Below are 9019 nucleotides of genomic sequence, written 5' to 3'. Positions count from 1 at the left end.
GCTCGGGGACCTTGCTCTTAAGATAGTATTACGTGGCTGCATCAGATCACCCGGACTTGAGTCCAGGCTTGGCTGCGGGCAGCCCGTACACCTCTGGGGTTTTTTGTTTCTTTCTCACAGCCTCAGCTTTCTCATCTGTAAAATGGGAGTATTAATCACATCAAGGGGTGAGGTTACCAATGACTCAGTTCATGTATGGGTAGAGATGGTATGTGATAGATGCCTTCTTACCAGAGCGAGCCCAGGGCTAGTGAGATGACACTTGCTATGTAAGCCTGGGTGATCCGAGTTTGATCCCTTGGAACCTAAATAACGGAAGGAGAGAACCAATTACCATAAGTTGTCCTCTACCTCCCCATATGTCCCCGTAAGGTGAATGAGTTAATGGAAAAGTGATCCCAGACTATCTAACTATGCCTCTCTGTGCCTAACCGTGTTGTGTTGTGTGTGTGTGTGTGTGTGTGTGTGTGTGTGTGTGTGAGAGAGAGAGAGAGAGAGAGAGAGAGAGAGAGAGAGAGACAGACAGACAGACAGAGATAGAGACAGAGACAGAGAGTCATGCAGTCCAGACTGGCGTCAAGCTCTGTAGCTGAATTTTGAACTCCTGATCGCCTCTCTATCTCCCGAGTCCTGGGATTACAGGCTTGTACCACCTCTCGGAGCTTGGACTCTAGATAAATGCCCTGCCATCCACGCTATAGTCCTGCAAGGGAGGAAACCTTGATCTGCGTCACAGAAAGGACTCAGAGCAGTCTAGCTCATCACCAAATGCACACGGTAGAACTGGGACCCAACCCCGGAAGAACGATGGACATGCCCCTGCTTTGACCTTGTCCTGGGTTCCAGATGAGGACGTTCACGACTTCCCTGTCTTAGTGACCCGAGCAGGTCCCTTCCTATGTCTGAACCTACCCTTGCTGGTCTGTAAACCGAGGGCTAGCTTGGAAGACACCACCTCACCCGCCCCATCCCCTCCGCACTCCAGTTTCTGACCCCTGCAATCCTGGCCAGGAAAATGGTCCCTCCTCCTCTTCCCAGATCACGGCTCAGAGGTCAGAAGGTGATGGAGCTTGGCGCCCCTGCTCCCCTACAAAGGCCAGCAGGGTCCAGTTACTGGGTTTGGGCAGGGAAGAGGATATGTCCGGGGGTCTTGATAGATGGACACTCTGATCCGCCAACAGGCAAAGGCACATGCAGGGAACTCTCTGGTCCCCGATCTCATTAAGCCGGAGACTTAAATAACTACTGACAGCTAACCTCGGGAGGGTAGGGCTTCTGCTGCTTCTCCTTCCTGTCCTGGCTCGTTGGGGTGTCACAGAGCAGTACCCCAGCTTGGAAGAAACCGTGGCCTCTATCCCTGGGTGGGATCAGGTGGGCCCTAACTGGGAGTCATCTCTCCGAAAGTGCCGGAGGGCCCAGCCTGAGGCGCGGCCTTTGGCTCCTCCGCGAAGCAGAGGTGTGTGGGTGTGAGATGGGCGTTCTAGCCCGAGGTCTCCCCACCCGCTACCTTCGGCCAGCCCCAAACAAGCGGGTACCTAATTACTCAGCCATTCTATCCTGCCTGGCCCGGCAGCTAAGCCCAAACATCTGGCCCCGGGGCCCACAGCCAGGAGGGGGAGCCAACTCCACCCGCTGCTGGCCCTGACCCTCGACACCTCCGCGGGGACAGCTGAGCTCCGGGTCCGCTTGCCAGCCAACAGTAGCTGCATAGGGTGAGCAAGCTCGGCGGGTGCAGATAAACCCCAAACTCCGAACTCCATTAGACCTACCCACACACCGCCATACACACACACCCACCAACACACACATACACACACACAACACACCATACACACACCATACACACACACACACACCAACACACCGTATACACATCAAGCAAATGAGGATCTGTCATTATCCACCTGGGCTGTGACGGCCGGTAGAGAAAACTTAGACCCGCACTATAACCTCACATCGCTTACACCCTGAAGCGTGGCAAGGAGCGCCCAGCATTCAGCTCTCTGGAAGTTGCTCAGGAACAAACCTCCAAGACCTGTCAAATCACAGCCTGAGTCTTAGCACATCTAGTTATAATTTGTTACTCAGGGCTGGGCTGGGGCTGCAGCTCAGGTGGTAGAGTTTTGCCTGGCATGCACAAGGCCCTGGGTTCAATCCCCGGCACTGCCTAAAGTGGGTGTAGTGGTGTGTGCCTGTAAGCTCGGCTCTAAGGAGATGGAGGCAGGAGGATTAAGAGTTGAAGGTCATCCTTGGCTACACAGGAAGTCTGAAGTCGGCCTGGCTTACACAAGACTGACTCAGACAGACAGACAGACAAAACAACAAAAGCTTACCTATGAGAAGAACGCTGGGCCTTTTGTCTCTCCACACAGGCACTAGGCTGTGAATTTTGACCTTCTTTCCTGCAAGAGGCATGGTAGTGGGCAGTTGCTATTAAAAAGAAAGTTGGGGGATGGTGGTGGTGGTGGTGGCACACCTTTAATCTCAGTACTTAGGAGGCAGAGGCAGGTGGATCTCTGTGAGTTTGAGGCCAGCTAGGGCTACAGAGTGAGACTTTGTCTTAAAAAAAAAAAAGAAAAAGGAAGGAAGGAAGGAAGGAAGGGAAAAAGGAAGGAAGAAAAGAAAAAGAATGAAAAAGAGAGAAACCTGGCCTCGAACTCACAGAGATCTGCATGCCCGCCTAGTATTTGCCTGCATGTATGTCTGTACTCTGTGGGTGTGTCTGATGCCCACAGAGGCCATGAGACATCCCATGCCCTGGAACAGGAGTGATGGGTGGTTGTGAGCTGCCGTGTGTGTGTGTGTGTGTGTGTGTGTGTGTGTGTGTGTGCGCGTGCGTGCGCACGGGGAAGTGAGCCCTGGTCCTCTGCAGGATCAGCGAGTGCTCTTAACTGCTGAGCCACCTGTCCAGCTCCCTGGCTGTGAGCAGTGCTCCTCGAAATCTCACCTAAGAACATGCCCTGCCCGTGAGATGGAAATCCATGGCCCTCAGCAGTCCCTGCCACCCCTGCACCTCAGTTCCTGCCCCGCCAGCTCCGTCACGACTGTGGGGGTCTGGTCTACATATTTCCTATGAGTGCAGCTGCCGTCTGTGGCCCTCTGTGACCACTTCTTTGACTTGGCATCGACGGTTCACGGCGCCTCTGTGACACCCAGGACGGGTGCCCGACTCGTTTCTTTTATCGTGACCTGATAGTATCTCACACACAGGTGAGTCACATTGTGTTCATGCGTTGGTTCGTCTGATGTCTGCATTGTCTCCACTCTCTGGGTGATGCTGTGTATACGTGTGTGCAGCCTTTGTATGTGTGAGCATGTGTGTGGCACATGTGTGTATGTGCGGAAGCCAGGCGTCCACGTCAGATGTCTTCTGCAATTGTTTTCCACTTTAAAACAAACAAGGCTGGCGCGATGACTCAGTGGTTAAGAGCTCTGGTTGCTCTTCCAGAGGACTTGGGTTCGATTCCCAGCACCCAACCACACGGCAGGTCACACGTCTATAACCCCTGTTCCAGGGGATCCAATACCCACATACAGAAACACATGCAGGCAAAACATCAATGCACATAAAAATAAAAATAAATTATAAAGTTGTAAGGCTTGGCAGCAAGTATCTTTAAAAAAAAAAAACCCACCTGAGATGGAGAGATATCTCAGTGGTTGAGAGCACTGGCTGCTCTTCCAGAGGTCCTGAGTTCAATTCCCAGCAGCGCACATGGTGGCTCACAACCATCATATAATATGATCTGATGCCTCTTCTGGCTGCAGGCATATGTGCAGACAAACACTCTATCAAAAAATTATAAGGTATTGCCAGCGGTGGTGATGCATGCCTTTAATCCCAGCATTGAGAGGCAGAGGCAGGCGGATCTCTGTGAGTTCAAGCCAGCCTGGTCTATAGATGGAGTTCCAGGACACCCAGGGATACACAGAGAAAACAAAACCCTGACAATTTCATTCATGTCTATAATGAATTTTAGTCATTTGTATGCCGTCTCTCTCTCATGCCCCTCTCCTCCTGTTGGACCCTTTCTTCCCAGCTAATTTTCTTACTTCCATGTTTATATTTTGTTTCCCCACTGAGTTTAATTACGGTTACTGGCAACAGTGTGTAACCTCCACAATTAACTACCAACTAGTCACTCAGAGAGGCGTGGGGCGGGGCCCTTGAGCCTCTCCCCCATCCGTCTCGCCGAGTGTCGCTGGACCAGCCTTGTGCAGATAACCACAGCTGTGGTGTGCAGCGGCCATGGCACATCTGGAGGGCAGCGGTTCACAGCCCTACTCCCCACCCTCCGGTTCTTTCTTTCTTCTTCACGCTGCCTGGGTGTTGGGTGGTTTAGAGTCCAGCTGAGGGCTGAACGCTCAGGCCTCGTCCCAGCTAGGGGGTCTCCCTGTCCACGCCTGCCTAGCCCTGGAATTGCGGGCACACTCGGGCTGCACACGCTGTTCATGTGAGTACTGGGTCCCTGAACTCAGGACTCACGCTGGCTGAGCCATCTCTCTGTACTGTGTGTGGCCCTGTGTCCTGTCCTGGGTGTGAATCTAGGTCTGGAATTGCTGGGTCTGGTGGAAGGTCATCGTGGAAGTTACATACATGATGTGTGTGCATGTGGGGGGGGGCACACGCGCCACCCACGCGAGTGTAGAGGTCAGAGCACAGCTTGCAGGAGTCTGTTCTCTCCTCCCACCACGTGGGACCCGGGGAGGGAACTCAGCCATCGGGCTTGGCGGCAAGCGCCTTTCCTCACTGGTCCCTCTCACTGGCCCCGATGTCGGTGAAAAGCTGCTCACGCGTGTGAGGGGCCGCTTGCCACGCCCTCGCCTGTCCCTAACGGAGGGGCTGTGCTCAGGGTCTGCAGTGTTCCTTGCTTGGCTTTCGGTCTTTACCGATCAGGTGCCACAACTCAGAGACACAACCGTATTCATCTGCACCTCGCACTTCCCCCACCCTGACCCACTCACGGCCACTCACCCCATCTTCACACACCCTGCACACCCACGCTCCTGTCGCGCCTTGGCTCGCTCACTGCTCCTCACATTCGTAACTCTGATTCATACCACCTGAGCACGCTGTGCGTACCCACACATTTGTGCCCGCACTCATAAGCTCTCACACACTCAAGCTCACGCTCACTCCCGTGTACCTGCACTCGTGTCGACACCTGTGGACACACCTGCACACTCGCATTCATAACTAACCCCACACCCTCACACCTCATGTTCACACACACATTCGTGACCCTGCACACACAGCATGCACTCTTCCATGAACACATTTATGCAACATACTCATGTCCATGCTCATTTACACTCACACACATACAACACACATCTTCACGTCTACCCACATTTCATATTCACACACCTGCTCGTGTGCACACTCATGTTAACACCCTTCTTTGAGCACAAGATCACACTCATGATCACACTAACCCTAGCACTCACCTCCACACCCACACACGTACGTTATATGCCCAAGCTCACACCCACACACATCTATACTTTTATTCACACTCACCTGGATAGATCATATTCACAGTTTTACACACCTGTGTTCACTCTTGCACACACAACCTCATGTTCACACCTGCCCTTACCCTCACACACATACTTCATGTTCACACATATTCATGCTCCTGCACAGTGAACATTTTTACACAAACACACTCTTGTGCACTCTCACACTCAGGTCCACAGTCCAGCACACATAAACAGTCTTTTCACTCCCACCCACACTTCATATTTGCATTTATTTTCACACCACCCAGTTCACTCTTGTACATATGCACACTTATGCTCAACACCCGCCTTTACACACAATCACACTGATGAGCCCTAGCAATCACTTCCACACCACACATGTCCACTCACACTTCAATAGCTCCACGTTTCCCTCACATTTCACTCCTGCTCCTACACGTGTGCATACTCACATTCATACCATGCCACACTCAACTTCCACACACACAAACACTATCATGTCCACATGAACACTCAATCTTACACCCCCACTTCATAATCAGTCACCCACATGCTCATTCACTTCACACTCGTGCGTTGGCCTGCACCCTTGCACACTCACATAGCCACATTTGTGACACACTGGTCCTAGCACCTCTAACTCACTCATGTCCACATGCTCATGCTCACAAGCACCCATATCCACACTTGTTCACATCTCATGCATGCATCTCGTATCACACCCACCCACTTTCATGGTGCTGACTCCTGCACACACAAGCACAAGCTCATAGTCACACCCACATTCACATCCCCGGACTTAGCCTTCACACTCACACACGTTAACTTCTGCAAACAGGCACACTCCCATGTTCACATCTACCTTGCACACTCCTGCATCCACGCTCCTGCGATCACTCTTGCTCTTGTGCTCACTGCGCCACACCTCCCCCCACACTCATGACATTCTTGTGAGCTCATTCACACGCACACACATTCTCACTTTCATCTGCACTCTTGTGGCTGTGGCTGCACACACCAAACACACACACACAGAGCTGTGGTTGCACACACACTCTCACACTTATCCACACCCTCTTCTCACACCCCTGCAGCTCAACACCGGTGTGTGGTGCCGTGCGGCACCACAGCCCAAGTGAAGTCGGAGGGTCCGGGGACCCCTTCGGCACGTTGGGAGGGAGGAGCAGAGAGCGGGAGAGCGAGCGTGCGAGCCTGTGTCCTTGGTGTGAAATGGTGCAGTTAGCATTGTTAGTGTTGTCTGACCTTGGTTCAACGGGGGGCTGAATGCTTGTCATTAACAATCCAGAGAATCCTCTGCTAGCCAACCAATTAACACGCCCACAGGCACCCCGGGCCCCCCACCCTTCTCCAGTCCCCTGTTACCCTCGACACCCTCGTCAGGCGCCTCCCGCTTTTATGGGACACATTCTTGGCCTAATTGCTCGCGCTATTTTAGACCCACGGAGGAGGTGGCAGGAGGTCTCGCCGCCGCTCACCCCCTCTGTGTCCCCATCGATTCTTTCTAAAGATCTTTTGCTCCGAGGCGCCCACTGGTGCCCAGGATGGCCGACGCTGCCGTCCCTACTGCTTTGGCTGGAACCCAGAGCCAGAGGCTCCTTGGGGTCAGGCCACACTCAGGCACACACGCTGTGCCCGCCCCCACCAGGCGGCACCTCGTAGCCACAGCAGGGGCACTCGGGAGTGTGCAGGGGGCTATGGAGCCAGGGACACTCGATCCGTCCCTGGGTTTGGAGCCTTGCCCTGGGCCTGCAGCCAGGCAGGGCGCAGACAGGAAGAGAGCGTGTTTGCAAACAGGGGCGGCTGCCAGCAAGGGGCTAGGGTGTGTGTGGGGGGGCGAGAAGGAGTGGGGGGACCTGATGGACGAGGGCTGGGGACTGGCGAGGGCTCCTGTCTGACCTACCTCCCCGGCTGTCTTACACAAGCATGCACACGCAAAGTTGGATGGCCAGCGGACCACAGACGTCTGCCGTCTCTCCCTCCTCAGGGCAGCGATTTTTTTTTTTTTAAACGATGCTCTTAGAAACGGTGTGAACTCAGGTCCCCACGCTTTCATAGCCAGCGCTTCACCACCTGCGTCAACCCCCCAGCAGGACCGTGTTTTTCATGACATCGTTACTGCACAGACTTTGATTGGGTAGAATAGAGAGGATTCTTAGAAATAAATGGCTCAGCCGGGCGGTGGTGGCGCAGCCTTTAATCCCAGCCTCAGGAGGCAGAGCCAGGCGGATCTCTGTGCATTTGAGGCCAGCCTGGGCTACAGAATGAGTTCCAGGACTACCAGGGCTACATAGCGAAACTGCGTTATAGAAACTAAAACAAAAAACATTTGAAAACTGGTGAGGTGATATGGCTCAGGAGGTGAAGGGCCCTGCCACTAACGCCTGCCACCATGACAGAACCCACTTCTGCAAAGTGTCCCCCGATCTCCACAGGCATGCTGTGGTGTGAGCATGTCAGGACGAATTCTTTCTTACAATTAAAAACTAAATAGCCACCCGGACACTATTTGGACACCTGCCGTCACAGACCCAACAGGACATTCTTACCCAAGCACCACTTGGCCCTACGACCTCTGTCTCTGTCTCACCATTGCCCAAGAACACTCATCTCTTCCCTAAATGGACAGAGGCACAGCACAAGATCAGTTGCCAGGGGGACTTTATTTGCAGAGGGCAGCTGAGGCAAGAGTACATAAAGTATCTCAGATGGCGGCGGCGGCGGCGGCGGCGGCGGAGGCCGCGGGGGTAGCGGGGTTGTCCCGGCATGCAGGTGGGTGGGAGAAAAAGCTGGAGCAGATTGGAGTGCCGTGAAGCCCCATGAGAGAAGACGGGGTGACGAAGCCAGGAAGACAGTGGTGAAGAGTGGGGAGGCCCCAGTGGGGAGCCCTGGTGATCAGGTGTCTACTGATTTGACTGCTTGCTGTAGGCTGGGCGCTGCTCAGGATGCAGGGTCAGTCCTGCGGGAGCCAGGACCCCACCCTCTGGGAGGGCACACAGTTAAAAGATCCAGCGCACACCAAATAAGTAAATAAAAGGAACACAGCCGGACGGTGGTGGCGCATGCCTTTAATCCCAGCACTTGGGAGGCAGGGGCAGGTAGATCTCTGTGAGTTCGAGGCCAGCCTGGTCTCCAAAGTGAGTTCCAGGAAAGGCGCAAAGCTAAACAGAGAAACCCTATCTCGAAACAAAAAAAAAAAAAAAAAAAAAATGAAAAAATAAAAAAAAATAAAAAAAAAAGGAACACACAGTAGAGGAGGGGCCGAGGATTGTGAAGTCCAGGGCAGGTGGCTGTCTTACCTGGGGCTTGGGGTGGGGGCGCTACCTGAGGTGGGCGGGACGGTGCACAACTATGCGGGAGAACTGAGCGCGGTGCATGCCTGTATCCCCAGGACTCAGGATTCTGGGGCAGGAGGATCCAGAGTTCAAGACCAGAGACAGCCAGATGGCTCCGAAGGTAAAGGTGCTTGAAGACTGATAAAGAATTCAGTTCCATCGCTGGGCCCAAGTGGAGGAAG

This window comes from Peromyscus leucopus, unplaced genomic scaffold, assembly GCF_004664715.2.
Source record: "Peromyscus leucopus breed LL Stock unplaced genomic scaffold, UCI_PerLeu_2.1 scaffold_1055, whole genome shotgun sequence".
Taxonomy (NCBI): domain Eukaryota; kingdom Metazoa; phylum Chordata; class Mammalia; order Rodentia; family Cricetidae; genus Peromyscus; species Peromyscus leucopus.
This window is presented reverse-complemented; position numbering follows the sequence as displayed.